This window comes from Acipenser ruthenus, chromosome 3 (assembly GCF_902713425.1).
Source record: "Acipenser ruthenus chromosome 3, fAciRut3.2 maternal haplotype, whole genome shotgun sequence".
Taxonomy (NCBI): domain Eukaryota; kingdom Metazoa; phylum Chordata; class Actinopteri; order Acipenseriformes; family Acipenseridae; genus Acipenser; species Acipenser ruthenus.
In genome coordinates, this window is record NC_081191.1 from 55,572,133 (window position 1) to 55,590,645 (window position 18,513).

At 36.3% G+C, this 18,513-nt stretch overlaps 1 protein-coding gene across 2 annotated transcripts in view; it reads left to right on the forward strand.

Moving 5' to 3' along the window:
* LOC117435366 (phosphatase and actin regulator 1-like) overlaps nucleotides 1-18,513 on the forward strand; it is a 254,805-nt gene that overhangs the window by 14,498 nt on the left and 221,794 nt on the right. The window contains exon 2 of one of the 2 annotated variants that reach the window (XM_059014049.1): nucleotides 9,885-9,961. The exons of the other annotated variant lie outside the window; for it this stretch is intronic. The gene's annotated coding sequence lies outside the window, so the exon portion shown is untranslated. The remainder of the gene's footprint in view (nucleotides 1-9,884; nucleotides 9,962-18,513) is intronic. 2 annotated transcript variants of the gene reach the window in all.

The window sequence follows — 18,513 nt, forward strand, 5'->3', positions numbered from 1 at the left end:
GCACTGTAGCTGTGATATAACTTCTTGGTTTCAACTCCACATTTACTTCCTGTATTGCAGATAATTGAGCCCAACCTGAACACACATAATTGCATATGTACAGAAGACAGTGTGAATGCAAGGCTGAGGTATGGTATTACAGGAAGTGAGTTTTTGTGTTGACAGAAAAAAAGGATTTCACCTGGGTCAAAGTGACAAATATCAACAGAAAAATAAGCTTCCTGTGCAGAAAGTCTGCTCCCAGGCGGTCATCATTCCACCAGAATGAGGCTGAGACCATGTGAGTGAAGCTTAACCAGGACATAAGAAGTTCTGTACCATGGAAATATGTCAATCTCACTGTGACAACATGGATACGTTCATGTAATGGTATGCAAATAGTAAGAAGTTAGGGTTCAATTATTGAGTAGTTGCCAGTTTTGTACCATATTTTATTATGTCTTGACATCAAACAATTAATCACTGTGGTGCCTTAATTAGAGCCTCACATACTGTACATATTATATTATTAGCACATGCAAGTTTCAGATGTATTTGAGAGGTTTGTTGTGCAGAGTCTACACTTTTGAATAATTAAGTGTTTGATTATTGTTAGTTATTACCTTTCAGATAGATTAGGAAATGTGCTGGATCTTGTTCAGCAGGAAGTATGTTATAAATCACAGTGCAAGAGGCTAAAAACAACGTGACTTCTAGTTTTGTGTGTGTTTTTGTTACTGCTTTTGATCACAATGGGATGTCCTTGGTTTGAACTGCTTGCTGCCCTCCAGGGGGACAGACAGTATGTCATTACGTTCAGTTGCTCAAAGTACTTCAGTCATTAAAATGTTTAAATTGGGTTTCTATATTGGTCTCCACTGTATTTTCTAAGCAAGAACAGTTACTGTGTGCTTTGATTGGTAACATACAACAGTTAAAATAGATTTAAAATATTTTGAAAGCTAATGCTGTTCATAATTATTTTAACATGGCTTAAAATGCCAAATTGGAGTATTATTATTATTATTTCTTAGCAAGGAGTGTAAGGATGGTCCCCTGTATGAGACCCAGCTAGGGTTCGACTAATGGAAAGCCTCTTTAGCAGGACCCCTGGTGTGCCTGCCTTATGGTCATAAACCTGTTTCCTTTCAAATTTATACAAAGAAAGGTATTAGAAGTTCTTCATTGAAATGGCTTAACAAACTGGCCTCCACAGTAAACAAAACAAGAGCCACTGACTCTCTTTTTGAAGGAACCTCTGGAAAGGCTTCCTTATCATTGTATAAATGCAGCAACTGTGGATCAAACACTGGTCTCCTCGATCAGAGCCCAATGCAATGTCAGCTATTCTAAAAGAACCAGCCTCCACTAGCAAAGCAGATATATGCAACTTTATAGTTTAACCTAGTCAGCTACACTGTTGGGCACCACCATAAGGAACCACTGGAAAGTTACACTTATTCTTGCATAAAGCAAATTCACAGAATTTTAGCCAAGTCTGCTGGTTAGGAGACTTTACATTTCCAAATTGTAAGTCCAGAGACCAGGGGCTATATGCATAAAAGATGACAGTACTTTCTGGCCAGTAAAAAAAAAAAAAAAAAAAAAAAACTGGGATTCATAAAACTACTGACAGGTTATTGTACTGGCCGGTAATGGTTTTAGATGTGATCCAACAAATCTTAAACCACAATCTGTTTTATATATAGTGTGACATTATAAATTCTAACATAGTTATTGATGCTAATTAGAGGGTACATCAGCTTACATTTACTCCCCAGCAACTCGCAGTTTTTAAAGATGAAGTAATTGACAATGCAACTCAAAGGTTTGGAATGAAAATGATGAATGTGGCAGGTCGGTAAAACTGTGGCAGGTGGCTCTGCGAAAAGAGAGTCCGAAGCACTGACAAGATGAGCACCAAATTATAAAAAATAAATACAAAAAATGGAGCACTTGTATAACTACAGTGTGAACTCTAGGATTCTAACTCCTGTGGAGGAGGCAGGGTTCAGTACCATTCCTTATGAAGGCATCGTAGGCACGATATAGGCTAGCTATTCATGCCACGAGAGAAAGAGAGCTGTCCATTATTATTTAAATAATAATTGAGGACTCCACTGCACATAGCAATGTAACATCAATCAAGCATTTCATTTTTTTTTTTTTTTTAATTGCTTCCTGGCCTTTTTCTAAAGGTTCACTAAACAAAATGTTTTATTTTTTTTGGACAAATTAATAGTAACGAAAGAAGGTATTTTTTGGGCTTTTCATCCTCCTTTGTACCATAATGTGCATAAACTTGGTAGGGAAATATAAATGTATAGGAGATTGTGACGAAGTGCCCGCCCCTGTGTGTATTTTGTGTGTTATGTGTTGTATGTTGCGTGCGTGTGTTAATGTTGGTGTATAGTCATTGGTACACGGGATATAAACGGGTCTGTGTTTCACGTGTATTTAAAAATGTAGATTTGTATTTAGGCACGAGGAGGGCACATATCACTTCACGTGCTGGTTAAATGTAATATGTGAGCACGGGGTTGCACGTAATTCATTCACGTGCTGGGATTCAAGTGAATAATTAATTAGTAATTGAATCCCAGCACAACAGTATATATAGAGACACGTAGCATTCACTCGGGGTTGGGTGTTTGAGAGTGGAGAACGGGAGAGAGAGAGAAGGAGAAAGAAAAGCGAAATAAAAACGTAAAGTGTTTGTTCTCATCGTGTTTGTTTGTCTCCGTGCACCGTTTGTTAAGTGTTAGTTCGTTTTGTCTGTCTATTTATTTTGGCTTAAAGTGCCGTGTCCTGTGTTTTGTCTGTTCAAACCTTTTATTTTCTGTTCTGTTTATTAAATGCTGAGCGAAAGCATTCGCTCAGCTTCACCAAACCACACCTCTCTGTTTTATTTCCTGCTTCTGGTCTGACGCCACCCACTCCGGCCGTCTTTGTGACAGAGTTTTATCTATTTATTGTATCAAATAATTTCAGACTTTATCAAGGAATCCCTTAGTGAAAGTGTAACATGATACAGGAGTCTACCGCTTTTTATTTATGTTTAACTTTAATTTGGAATAAATTGACCCAAAAAAGTATCCGTAGTTGTATTTGCAGATTATAAAAAAAAATAAATCAATTAAACAAAAGACATAATCATAATTAGCATAGATAGAAAACACTTCTAAAAATGTTCAATGTAACCCTGCCAATTCAGCTCCTGTGCCACCTTCATTCTCCCTTCCACTCTGCCATGTCTGTTAAGCCCTTTCACACTGATGCTCCTACCTGGGTTCTGGCTACCCGTGTCACAATCCTACATAGTGTGAAATCACATACCTGGGTCGAGCGAAAAAAAATGCATGATGGGCCTTCGTAAGCAGACGAAGTAACAAACAGCTGCACTTGCGTGAAGGTTTCAGTTTTGTAAGCAATGTTTCTGTTTAGCCTTATCTTTGTTGATTGAGACACACCATGAGCCAGTTTGCAGCAAGGATGAAGAAACATTTGCTCCAATCAACATTTGGGCCAACAATTCAATCCAGAGATGCTTGGATGGCAGTGTCTATAACAAGCTGCTTCCGTGGCATTGCGTACATGCATTTACATGCTTCTGTCATCCAGGTTGACCCTGCTTCTTCAAAAAGCAGTGTGAAATCTCGTAGCCAACACCGGGTTGCAACCTGGGTAGGGTCTGACACAGGTAGAGCATGCCAGTGGGAAAGGGGCTTTAGATTATACTGATCCATCAACAGGGTCTCATCCTTAAACCTGAATGGTCAATGGGGGAAGTTATACATTTAATCTATTTTGAGTCAAAAAGCAACAACAAAGACTAACAAAGTACGGGCACATTTCCACTTATGAGTGCAACTCTATACAGTAGCAAATGAAATAAGATAGTAGCTTATAATATTAATATTAATATTAATCACATTGCCACATCTGCCATGCATGTATCATGGTTAGAGCCAGTAATATGTGCAGTAATACTGCACCTAGCAGAAATGTACAAAGAGATACTGCAAGTCAAGATATTAAATGTTAAAAAAAATGAGTAATGTTGTAAATTGTTGTACAAGTTAAACAAAGTGTACTAATGATTAGTGTCATTATTTAAAACGTGATTATTTAAAAAAAAAAAAAAAAAGAAAAACATGCTTACAAAAACCTGAATTAATCCAGACTCTTCAATTACCCATCTATAGTCCTCCAGTGGTATTATATTATGTTCAGGGATGTGAGCAGACTTCATTATAATCACGGCTACAGCAGCTCATTTCATGTGATTGATGAAAGCATCCTCAGCTGGTAGCAGGCACTTTTAAGTCCACTGATTTGTTAACGAACATGTTTGGTAACAGACTTGCAAGATCTTCAAAGTCTCCTCCACCATATGCTGCCATAACCAGGTTTTGAGCCTGTTGTGTAACTGTGTGGTGATGGTTGTGTCTTGTTCTGCAAAATGTGCTAGAGCTCAGCATTCCAGTTGTTTGTGTGCCTTCCAGAATGTGTTTGAGTAGGGCTACAGGTATGTCAGGACGATTCAAACTATTAAACGATTACTAATGCTATTATGATGATGATGATGATGATCCTCCAATGAGGAAGTTTAGGCTTTACCTGTGGTCATCATTCTTTTGTAGTCAAAAAGTGTTGACTGTGACTCTTAGATTTCTAGTTATATGGTTAACACAGAAAAAAGGTTACTTAATAAATATATATGGCAGCATACTGTACCTTTCATTCTTTAAGGAATAATATTTGACAAATGCATGAGGCTGTAATAATATGGAAGGCAATCCGGGTCAAAAATGCATTATTTAGTATACCTTCTTATTTGACTTTAGTACATGTTGTAATTCTAATTATTATGCGTACTAATTTGGCCAATCAGATTGCTGAAAATAAAATGAGAACCAATGAATTTAAAGAAAATGGTATGTGTAATTATGCAATTAAAAGTCGCCTTACATCTGTTATTCCCGCCCAATTCATGCTGGTATATGGACTTGGCATTAGGTAAAGTCTAGTGAAAGATGGATAGACCTGGACCATCCGAGACAAGCCTTAGAAATCGCTTTAATTCAGTGCTAACCCCACTGTAACTAGTGTCATTTTAAACATGTGTTGAAAGATCAGACATTGAATCTAATATTAGGTATAGTAACTCAATATTTTAGTGTAAAACTGAAATAAAGATAATTAGAAAATAAAAAAATAAAAAGATTGTGTACGTTGTTAATACAAACTGAACCGTGTCATGGTCAACACTGTCTGTCTCAAGAAGTCAGCAGCACTCACCAAATCTATATTTGCACCGTAGAAGAAAATCTCTCGCTGCCATGATTTGCAATTTTCCTTATTCTTGATTTTTTTTATAGCATATTGAATAAATGTTATTCCAAAGGTGATTGGCTACTCTTGTAATTACACTGCATGTCTGTAAAATGACCAGCCCCTACGTAGGTACTACTGTAAAATGACCGGCCCATGTAGGTACTACTGTAAAATGACCAGCCACTTGTAGAAAATGTGTAGTTAATTTACATTTATTTAGAACGCATTGTTTTTTAATGTATTTTGTATTTTGGTCCAAATTAATATGTGTACTAAGTATTTGAACGCATACCAAATAATGTGTTTTTGACCTGCATGGCCTTCCATATAATAGAGATGCTCTGTGGCTTGTCATCTTTATCAGGTACCTGATATGACATCACTGGCAGAAAATGTGAGAGACGGAAAGTACAGCAGGGAAAGGCACATCTGTCACAGTCAAGTCCCTCCTCATCAACTGTTGTAATATGAGACCTTTAACTATAAAGTGAGATGTACAGGAAGTCGAGAATAAACAGAATGCAAAATTACTGATTTGTGTCCAGACACTGAAATAGTATTCTTTAAAAAATGATAATGTAGTCTGTTTGTACTTCCACACCACTCCTGCGGAGCCTCCCACAGGGTTATTTCGCATTAAAGAGCTGGTGTAGTAAATCAGGGTGTAACTCGATGAGTAATTATGATATCCTGATGATTTTGATTTTGAAGTGCACAGTCTGGGAAAGAGTCCTGTAAAAGGATATAAACATGACAATAAAGTAATTTAAAAAATAATGTTATGTGGACCTTGTTTAAATTTAATTAAAAAAATAACAAAGTGTATGTTATTTTCTTCAGCCCGAACGAGATTTATGTCCAATACTTTCCATATTTGTATTGACTATTGTTGCTTTTTTCTACCAAAATGTAGGTTTCTACACCTAATAATAATAATAAATGTCCCAGTATATATAGTGGTTTCCTGTGCCCCCTGCGAATTTCCCAGAGGCTTGGCCAACCTGGACATTTTATAGAAGGTCTATAAATAAGAAAAAAGGGGCCAACCTTTGACAGCATGGCTAGCACCCCGGACCCCCAAAACAGACCCTTGGCCCCCTGAGTAATAAGCAAAAAAGTCTGTTTGAGATCATGACTTTTCTTTGTTACAGTAAATTTCACGTACTGTGTGAATCGCTGGATAAAATTGTCAAGTTAAATGCAATTACTGCCATGATAAATCAGATGGTAAGTTTTATGCATATGGTCCCAGGTCCATAGCACACATTTGGAAGCTGAGTGGAGATATTTAGGATAGAATATAGGAGGTAGTTTTTCACACATACATGGGCGTATGGAATGAGTTGACAAGCCATGTCGCTGCTGATTCTTTGGGATCCTTTAAGAGCTGACAGGATGTAGTTCTGGGAAAAGTTGGCTATTAAGAATTGCATTCACAAGAACTAAATTACTAAATATTTATTTTTTTGTGTGACATCAAGATTGTATATCTAAGCAGTTGCAGGATGTGAAAAAAAAAATACATACATACATACAGGGTTTGAAACTAACAAATTTGTGGTACTAGTCCTAAGTGAGTACCTTTTGAAACTTGCTAGTCCTTATGTAAACTTGCTAGTCCTTATGTAAACTTACTAGTCCATATGTGAAGTTCCTGAGTCTGAATCAACAACAGCTAAAAAAATTAACACTTATAAATGTAGATATTTTTCGATTTGTATTAAAACAAAACAGATACAATAAACATTAATGTTCACTCCCAGATTCATTGATTGGGTTTCTGTATCTGCCTTCCCTCACATTCCGTCTGTGCGGACAACACCGTTGACAGCATACTTCACGTAGCATATCACTGCCTCAGTAATGGAACTATCTGTAGAACCGTCTGAGATACCCGACAAATACTTAGCAGTTGCCATTCTGGTTAACTGGGCTGGACGCTGGGTCCTCGCAATAGCGTGTATACACTCCAGTGCCTGTTTAGTATTTCTATAGGTTTTCCCCACATTTAATCCTTTTGCCTCATCAAGGTCACACATACATTCAAAATCTGAATACGGCTGTGCATGCTTTACAAGAGCATAAATCTTATTTTCTGAAGGTGTAGACTTACTGCAGCCAGTCAAATTGTGAAAGCCAGGTTACTTGAAAGGTGTGCTGCCTCTTTTCTCTGTCATATAACTTGTGCTTGCGAATCATCGTCTTTTTTTGTTTTCTTTTGTGGTGTCATGGTTTAAATGTAAACGTTCAGCATTATAAACTAAATATACTTTTTAGACATCAAAACCGTATAAAAACATCATAACACAAACTATCTCAAGTGAATAGGCATTTTCTCACATTACATTTCTTTGAAACGGACCATATGAAATTGTTGTTCTAATATTTTACACTAAATCTTGTAATATGAATATGTTAGTAATAAGACATAGTTAAGCAATCATCCCTTTAAATGTATATAGTTTAAAACACTTTAATATTTTACACTGATTAAAGATCGACCTAGCAAATAAGTTGTTGTGTTCATGCAATTGGGCTTTGTCAAAAACCAGATACATAATTGAAAAATGAAACGTAATGTGAAGAAATGGCCATTTTTATACTGTTTTGATGTCTAAAAAGTACATTTTATTTATACCGAAAGTTCAGTTAAACCACGACAGTGAATAAATGAATAGCGTAATTAATCACACTGACATATTTCCATGAAACGCTGATGCATTCGAATATCTCAAAATAATGCAAAGTTTGGCATGACAAGGGGAGATGAAGGGAGGTTTCAGTTCTGAGGGACTGTTTTGTAAGCATTATGAATGTTTGTTCACCACTGCTACACTTTTTCCTGTATTAAACGCAAGCCTGTGAACGTGACATCAACTAGTCTTCATCAGTTTTAAAAGAGCATTAGTTTGTAACCCTGTAAATATTATCTTTCCATATTCTGTATAATATAGTGGCTTTGATAGGAATCTTAACAGCATTCTCTATTAGGAAAATAATGAAACAACGTATTTCTAGGGCTTGTGCATTCTCCTTTTGTGCCATGTCGTACCATTTGGAGCATAAACTTGTCAGGGAAAAAATAAATGCATAGGATATTTATCTGTTTATTGTATCAAATAACTTCAGACTATCAAGGAATCCCTTAGGAAGCTGTTTTCACAGTCTGACTAAAAGCGTAACATGATACAGAAGTCTACTTCTTTTTCATTGAGAAAAATATATTTATATTTAACTTAGAATAAACAGATGTTTTCAAATACAATGCTACAGACCCAAAAACAGTACTATGAACCTTTCGTTCTATAGGTCGCATGGTCTGGTTGGAACTAGACTATTGGGCCAAAATTGATATACAGCACATGAAGTGATTAGCTTCTGGGAAGCAACAGAAATGTATGCATAAATATTATATCTATGCATATCCTGAAGAAATAAAGCAAAAAAAAAAAAAGATACAAGAAAATGGGGACCAATTATAATGTTTCTAGCGTTAATCCATAAAGAAAATGGATTTGACTGAAGAACTTAAATATTTTAAAGAATAAAAAGTGCAAGATGTTTTTTTTTTCTTTTTTGCAAAAATAGAATAGAAGATTAAGTAGCAGGTTCTGAAATATAATGTTACACGTCCCCATGTGTTGCTATAACTGTTTAAATAACATATCTGTAATTGCTTTTCAATAACATCCTGACAACCTTTTACACTTTGTATGTAGTTGAGAGTAGGTGGGTGTCTGGAATGGACTAGTTCTAAGCAAAAAGTTACGTTCAAAGATTTATTTTCTTTATTAAATCATAAACTCTAAAATAATAATAAAACATTTTTAAAAATCTAGACATGCTACAGACACTGGTCTTTGGACCATATAGTTCTTGTACATTTTTCAAAACTTCTTCAATTCGTAAGAAATTTTCATTGCCTGAAAACGCTCCTTCCTTGGCCTGTTCCGCATGCTTACATGCACCTCTGTATTGCTGCAGGTAAATTTCATTAGACAATGTTTTCAACAGCTACCAAGGGCCTTTATAGGGCACAGATAATTTTATGAATATCAATATGGATGACTTTTGTTAGTTTTAAACAAAATGCAATTAACTGGGACAATCAGCAAGCACTTTTAAAATATACCCCTCAGTATCTTGTACAGAAATAAGTAATATATAAATGATATACAGTAGGTACGTCCCAAGTCTGAGATCAGTTAACTGGCTTCCTGTGTTGAATTCTTTAGCCTTTTCAGTATCCAAATTTCAATTCAGCTGAGGACCCAACATCTCTAGGCCTGGCAACACAAACCTGCTGAGGAGCCAGTATTGAATAATTCATTAACATGTATGCTTAGAAATACTAAAAGAAACTTAGTAAAATGTATATTTTTGACTTTCTTGATGTATTCATTTTTTGAGAGAGACTTTTAGTTAAACCTTTGTAATTGAATGAAGAGTCTTAGTATTTATAAATGTACAACAATTCCTTGTATATGTGTTCTGTGACCTTATTGACCATGTCGAGCAAGGTACAGGGATGTAATATTTACTGAAATGACCTTTAATATGTGTGACAGGGTGACTAAACGGTGACGTCACGGCAGAAGCAGGAAGGGAAAATAAACTGACACCAGGGCAAGTACTGCAGTTCAAAGTAAGACGCGGCTGGCCGCCGTTTTTATTAAATAACAAAAATAAATAAAAGGTTTGAACAAAAAAACACAGTTTGTGCTCGAAGAGCAAAATAAAAGGGTAAACACAAAATAAAATAAACCATACAGGTCAGGCTGGACAGTCGCTGTCACTGTTCCTGTAACGTATACTTAAATGTCTAAGTCTCGTTTGCTCTCGTTCTTCGTCTGAACTCCCAGCCCGAAGCTGGAGAGCTGCAGTCTTTTTATATCGTGGCCGAGGGGTTTAACTATCTTGCAATTAATTATTCTCTTACCCCTCGGCCACAATCTGCACAAGTTTATTAATTACCGTGTGGATGGGGCTTCCCATCCACGCTACTAAATAATAAACTCCGTCATTTAAAATACAAAACAACCGGCGCTTCGCCGTCATAAATATAATACAATAAAAATAAATAAACAATACAAAATAAACACAGGGGCGGAGGGGGACCCCGCTCTAAAATAAAATAAACAAAACAATGTACAGGGCACCTCGCCCTGTTACAATATGCATAACACAATTTGTGCAGCTACAGTTTCCACGACAAACAGAACTGCAGATATGGCTTTCTGAGAGCAAAAGAAGATGATGTTTTGCATATATTGTTGTCCTTGCGGCTGTACGTAGTTGTCATACTTAATTTAGTTAAGCACCCTTTAAAATCCCTCCAAATCTAAAATGTATTAAGGAGTAATAGTTCTGCATGTGGGAGTCCAAGTCCCTTGGTGATCCACTGTACGTGTTCTGTTTCGCCAAGTAAGGATTGAACCTGGCAGTGCAATTTAATGGACAGAGAAAAGAACTGGCATGCCTGGGTTTCACTTCTCTCTTAGTCACATAATTCTGTGTACAGTATCTCGGTTCCAACTACAAGGATTTTTTTAGGTTTGTGCCATTTCGATTCTGAAACAAAATCTGAGAAATAAACAACTGAACAGCAAATGTTCTTGTTCTACTTTGAAGTACAGAAATATACTTGGTATTTCTATTCTAATCACTTACCTAGATAGAGATTGAGCACTGTTGCTTTAAGAAGCATCACTTGAGTTACTGTGAGAGTTGGCTGTGTGTGTTAGCTTGGTTAGAGAAGAAGTGTGTAATGGGATGGATGTTATTAATTTAAGTTTTAGACAAGTTAATACAAAAGTAAGTAAAAGTGTGTATTATGTTGAAATAAAGAAAACAAAGCTATTGAACTGGAACAAGCTGTGAGCCGTCTGAATCTTATTGGTGTTGAATGGAGAAAGTGAACCTGTAAGCAGAGGATCAGGGATGCATAGGCAGGCTGCAACACTAGTACTTCTTAATTTAAAATAAATGTTGTACACGTACAATTTGGCATAAAGGCTCTAGACATAAACATATATACAAAAAAGATCAGCTCTGTAAAGATGTTACAATGTAAAAGTGGCTAAACAAGACACAACTGTGGCAAATTAGCCCCCTCTCCTATTTTTATTACAGTAGAAACCTGAACAAAAATGTGGTTATTGCCAATTCAATGCAAAAAAATGTAAACATGAGCATTGAATCAACATTTCGTATTCAAAGAGTTTAAATTAATCTGGAGTGATATGTGCCCATTCTCAATAATAGATTACACCAAAATCATACAGATAAACACACAAAAATGTTGCTTAGAGTTCAAGCACATCTTGCTAACAGAAATCTTTACCAGGCAATCCTCTTAACGCAACTGGACCTTTTAATTTGTATAACGTATATCCTCTTTTAGTTTGCTGCGTGTTCCAAAAAACCTAAATTAAATCCTTCTAATAGTGCATTAGATTTAAAAAACACTGCACAGTATTTAGTCCTCGGATGTTTTTGATTCAGAATTAAAAAATTTAAGTTAGAAACTGGTGCTGTTGTGTCCAAGGTTGTTTAATGACTGAGCAGCGGTCATTACTACCTTCATCAAAGACTGTAGTGACAGTTAGTTGACCTGGGCACATTACTAAAGACAAGGTCAGTTATCTATAGGTAATAGGGGTGTCACAGTATACTGGTTTTATGGTAAACCGCGGTATAAACTGCAACCATTTTTCTATACCATGATTACCATGTTCACACGGTTTAAGGTGATATGTTCATTAGAACTAACTAATGAACGCAGACATCTCAAGTTCTGAAAACTGCCATGCATGAAATTATCCGAGTAGGCTATTAAATAAGTGATGTCATATTTAATATAAACCGTCCTACTAAACAATGATCGCTAGCAAATGTGATTTGTCAGTAAATTAAACACAAATAATTGAAAATATCAGCAAGAACAAGGCACTGTAACTTTTCATCACTGCCTTCCTATTAATTTACCAAACCAAAGAAGTAACAGTAGCTATTGTATCGGTCAACAGAAACGCAGTAAGCACACACCAATGCAGAGACTCAAAAAGTCTAGATTTACTACTATATAACTAAGTCTAAGATGCTACAGGCATTTCTATTTTTATTTTAAACGGTACTGTAAATATGTTGCCATCTCCTTGAGTTGATAGTGTTGTAGGGATTTTGGTTTTATGTATTCAAAAATTAATACAATTATTCCCATTTAAAAAAAAAAAAAAAAGTCCCCTAGATGCCACTTAACTTTGAAACCGGTGTCATAACCACCTTAACTTTTCTTCTTTCTTTTGTGTTCGTTGCTGTTAATATGCAGTCCAAAAAAATAAAAAATATTGCAGGCGCTGTCTTCTCATCATTAAGATACTCTGCTGAGAGATCAGTGGGCGGGCACTGCATGTCTTAAAACACACTTGATTGGCTATTGCTAGGTAACACTTTGGTTCTCTTAACTAATAGGATGCCGTTCAAACTGATAAAGATGAAGAGGGTATTCATTTGCAGTGGTCACATCCTTACCCCCTATTGTTCCAGACTGAGCCCAGAAAATGTTAATATTTTGGTGTTTCTCCACAGTAATTTGAAATAAAAAAGCAGCATTATTTAGGTGAGCCTGTGTGAGCTGGAGTGAACACTACTTCCAGTTAGGTAGAGTCTGATAAAACTGTAGTACCAGTGTGTTGTATTTGTTTTAAAACTTTAAAGTTATTTTTCTTGTTAAAAAATTACTTGACTTGAGTGTATTTCTTTAAATATCCATTTAAAAACAGATTACAAAAAAATTTCATTATACCGAGGTACAACGATAACCGTGGTATAATTTTTGATGGTTACCATACAGTCATGTGATCTTGTTAAGCCAATCACAGCACTTAATTTATCCAAGCCATTTTATAAACCGTGTTAGAGCACGCTGTATATTTCGTGCAAACTCTGCTGTTTGGATCTCATTATGTGCCATTCACATAGATTTAAATAACAAACACACTGGTTTTTACTGTAGTAATCACTCTTACTAATCTACCAGTCAGCTGTTTTCACCTCGTTACCTTGTCATTCACATAGATTTCAATACAAAAGGCAGCACTTTACTGTAGTAAAAGCTTAACAGATCGATCAATCAGCTGTTTGCACGTCATTACTGAATGATTACCTCTGTACTGTACCTTGGCTATTTGTCAAACTGTCGTGTTTACAGTTTGAAAAAACAGCACTAACTGCAACAGCGTGCTATGGAGCAGCATTTGGATATAAAGCCGAATTGGGATTTTTTAGAAAACGCTGACAAAGTTTGCCATCCATACTTGCAAAAACAGACCATCCAGATGCAGAGTTCTTTGCTGGAAATAATGTGCAGTAATGTAGCCTACCTGTACTGTACATTTCTGCACATTTTATTACATTCATAGTTTATTATTATTATTATTATTAGTGTAATGAGTGTCTTAATAAAGATTGAACCGCATACACGCTTGCTTGTTTTGATTACTGTACTGGTGATTGGGGGACATTTTGAATGTCAGGTTATTGTGTGGGAGTTTATACCGTCCATCGCTTACTGCAGGTGAATCACATAAACACAAACGCACCCGTTCTAAGCCGTGGTGACTGTATTATTAGTATTAGAAACTGAATTGTTTTTGTTTGTGAGGGCATTTTAAAAAAACTATGTGATAGACTTAGTCACAGGCTACACCCATTACCTGTCAGAGTTCTAGAAATATAAAAATTATGCTAAATCCAGGATGCTAACATTATGTGGAAAGTAACGTAAATGACGGTTTATTCCTGTTGAAATGTTGCATAGATGCTCAGTTACTCCAACAAATCTTGGTCCCTTTTCTCTATGCAGATAAAACCCAGCAGTGACATGACCACATAGAATTAGCATTAAATAACCCCAATCCTCCTAATATCCAAGTTGGAGAATATTGTTGCATGTTTTTTGCACTTTAAACATGCAGCCCTTGTTTTTTAATTTACACATCTGAACTGACTGTGGTTTGAAGTGTGCCTGCCAGTCCGTGAGCTGATAGAGATAAGATCCCCAGTGTTGGATCCTTTTGTCAGTCCATGCACACAATTAGTAGATGAAAGACAAAGGTCTGGAATCTGCTTTGCACTTCAAAAGCCATCTTGCTTATGAATATATTCTGTTTTTTAAAAAGAAATATAATGACATTTCAAGCTTCTATAAATAGCAAAGTGATCCGAGACATTTCTTGTAATGCAAATTCTGTTGTTCCAGTAAAAACAAGGGGTAATGTGTTAAAGGAAATGAAAACAAAAAAATACCTAGAAACCAGTGTAGATGCGCTGTATGTGTTAACCTACTAAAACTGTTCTCATGCATGTGCGCTACTGGGGATGGAACCGCTAAAGTTCCCTTTTCAAAGGAATTGTTGTCTTTGCTGGGCAGAATACTGAAATAGTTGCATGAGTAATCATGCTGTGAAAAATTAAACAAGACTACTGTAGTTCTTGAGTTATATCCGAGGCTGAGAAAATCTGGTGGAAATGGATTTTCCTGTTACTTCAATGTATTGCATAATACATTTGGAGCAGTGAATGATATACACAGTTTGGCAGCATGTCAGTCTAATTGATTTGAATCCTGTGATTTTACAATTGAATAAAGGCAGTTCAAACACTTTAGCAGCAATGTTTCTTACATTCCCAGTTTAACATTCCCTTTCTTTAACATCCTCTCTTTTTTTATCTGTTAGAATGTCATCTTTTTGTATTTCTATTGATCCTTCCTGTCTTTCTTTAGATCTTTGTGTTTTCAGACTTTTGTTTTTACACTTAGCTGAAGCCATATTATTGTGACACAGTGCTACAGGTTTCTAGTACAAAACTCATGCATGTTCTAATACCTCTAACACAAGAAGTTAAGGAAGCGTCATGTGGGAGGAAACCACGGTGACAGGAAATTCCTCAATATCAATAGCTTGTTATGACAAGTGATTAGTTCCTTGATGTGCCTGCATGACTTCGTAGTTGCTGAAGTCATGGTAGTCACATGACTAAAACAGTACAGGCACAGAATAAAACAATATAAACGGTATTTTCTGCTACCTATAAAAAATAAAAATAAAACAAGTTTTCAGTATGTAAACATATATTCAGATAAAACTTGTACTCTTCCAGAGCTGAAGAACAGTGGCAGCCTCAGCCGCAGAGGTGGCATTTTAGGCATTCAGGCGTAATCTAGAAACACTGCAGTGTAATCAGGTAGCTATGTCACATCATCCTCAGCAGACATAGAGCTGTTAATATTCACTGTGTGTCTCAACTCACAGAGACGACAATCAATTTATTTTCAACTACTGCTCTCTGCCAGAACAAATAAGCAATGTAACCCATACAGAGACTGCAAAGAGGGCTCCGTTTTGATATGTTGAATGGCCCTTGTCTGACAAAATAAGAATAGCAACTCTACATTGTTCTTGAGAACTATATATCAATAATATATATGATGTTTATATATATATAGATATATGAATGACTCAATGGTTGGAAATTTTGGCCTGTGATTGGTTAAAACCTCAACATAGAAACAAAAATAGATTGAACTATTGCCCTGACATCTTTACACCACGGGGCAATAGTCTCTCTCTCATGACTGTCAGTCCCACCCCTTTTCAAAGGAACTGCTGAAGAGCGATTCTGTGACTTAACATAGAATGAATTATAACAGGCTACAAAAGAAAGATGCTCCAAACACTAAAATGGTGATTAAAACGTCACTGTTGAATGAAACTCCAGATAACTGGTACAAAACCAACTTTGAGTGAAGACAGCAGTCCACCTGAAAAAAAAAATACAAATAAAATAAGTGCCCCAGCAACTGTCAAGAGTAACACATAACAGTAGATGAGGAACAGGTAAATGAAATAGAAGAAAACACAATAAAAAAAAACTACAGCATGGGCTGTTAATGTACTTAAAGACTGGTTTAAAGAAAAAAATAGGGACATTCATTTTAAAGAAATAAGTAAAAAAAAAATCTCAACGACATAAGGGAATTTTATGACAGTGCAAGAAGTTCAACTGGGGACCAGTATTCAGCGTCCAGTTTTATAACGCTGAGCTGGACTAAATAGATGTTTTAACAATAGACGTTTTAACATCTCTGCTGACAGCAAGTTTAAAACCAACAAGAATGTATTCCTGTCAGTCATGAAAACTTTTAGAAAAGGAGCTAAAGACAAGGCCAGACACCACCCCCCAAATTACCGGCCTGGGTTTGAAGCGTCTGTGGGAAACTGAGGCACTGTCCCCTGACACCGCGGTTGGATTGGTGCGTAAAGTCTGGTTTGATCTTCAACTTAATCTGGCACAACTTGGATAAGAGGGTGTCCGACAACTAACAAAAACATCTTTTGAGATCCGAAAGGATGAAAAAAGGATGAGACTTGAATATGTGTGCCCTGTATATAACGAGTACACAAACACCTGAAGATACAGCTTCAGCATCCACGGCAGCTTTTCCCTTTACTTCCTCTGTGTCATTTTAAACTCTGCCCACTATCAGCGTGCGTTCAGTCCTGTAGTTTCTAGTGAGATGCCACTTTTAATGCAGAAATTCACAATAAACAGACATGAGCAATTTATTTTAAATAAGCGAACATTAAATTAAATTTGGGACTATTACACTGCGGATGTATACACAATTTTGGTTTTGTCTTAATTTAAAATGTGTTTTAATTATTAATTATTTTTCATCCCCCCAAATGACAGGTAGCTGTGTTAGAAGCGGTATAAACCACTTCGGGCCATGCGGTTCTGATGATATACACCACTTCTGGGATTGGTAAAGGCCCTTGGCTTATGCCTCAGGCTTTATCACCACCCCAGACGTGGTATATATCGTGGGAACCGCATGGCTTGTCGTGGTTTATACCGTACATATATATTGTAGCAGCGTGACTGGTGGTCAAGGCAGACAACGGTAGGAATAGCACTTACCCAGAACTGTAGTTGGAGTGCTGTTGCGCACTTTTATCAACTCAAAGACAGTTGGGCCACTGGCCCTTTAAGAACACAAACAAAATTTAAAAAAAAAACTAACCCAGTTTTTTGAGTATTATCCTAAATTTTTTTTTTTTTTTTTAAAAACCTTAAACTATAATTATTATTATTATTATTATTTATTTCTTAGCAGACGCCCTTATCCAGGGCGACTTACAATCGTAAGCAAAAACATTTCAAGCGTTACAATACAAGTAATACAATAAGAGCCCGGACGGCTAAGCTGTTTACTGGTTCAACAAAACACAATACCTTTCTTTTAGGTCTTGTTACACACAATCCTTTTACCTTCACACAAACCTGTTAACCTCCTTCTGAACACCCACCCCCACCTGCTCAGTTGAACAGTTTATATACCTGTTCTTAACCAGGTAATCATTGGCACCTGTGCCAATAATTACCTGGCTAATTGCCAATTTCCTTAATCAGGTAATCCTGAGCCAAACCCATATCCTAACGCCCTAGGGGTACTGCAGCAATATATATGTGCTCAAAAGAGCCAACATCTGGTTGGAAATCGTGGCCTGTGATTGGTTAAAACCTCATCATCGGAGCAAAAATAGATTGAACTATTGCTCTGACATCCTTACACCACCGGGCAATAGTGGCTATTCTTTGATTTAACAGAAAATGAATACCAAAACATACTAGAAAAGAAAGATGCTCCAAATGCTAAAATGGTGATTAAAACGTCACTGTTACTGGTTTCTGTCTTGACGATGTAAACACATTTTTTAAGAAATTAGCAAGCCCCAATGCCTTGTATCTCTAAGTCGTGACAATACCACTGGAATATAACCTAACTTTAACCACAAGTGTCACTCTGAGTGACTAGCAAGATACCGACAATGAGAAATATGCTTTCAATAGTATTTCAGAGCAAAGCAATGCATTGAGTAGAGCGAACCAATCATTATTTTTGTTGATGATAATATTTACTCTGTTTCTCTGTCATTGTGCGTGCCTGGACAATTGGAAGCATTGCATTGTTATTTGTGTGGATGGGATTTTTAAAAAAGTAAATAGGGTAAATGAGGGTCAGGGGTGATATTGAAATTTGTCTTTGAGAGTAGGGAAATTACATTAAAGTTACTGTAAGAATTATTATGGGAAATGTTTAGTGTGTTAATTAATATGCTCCTTCAGTAG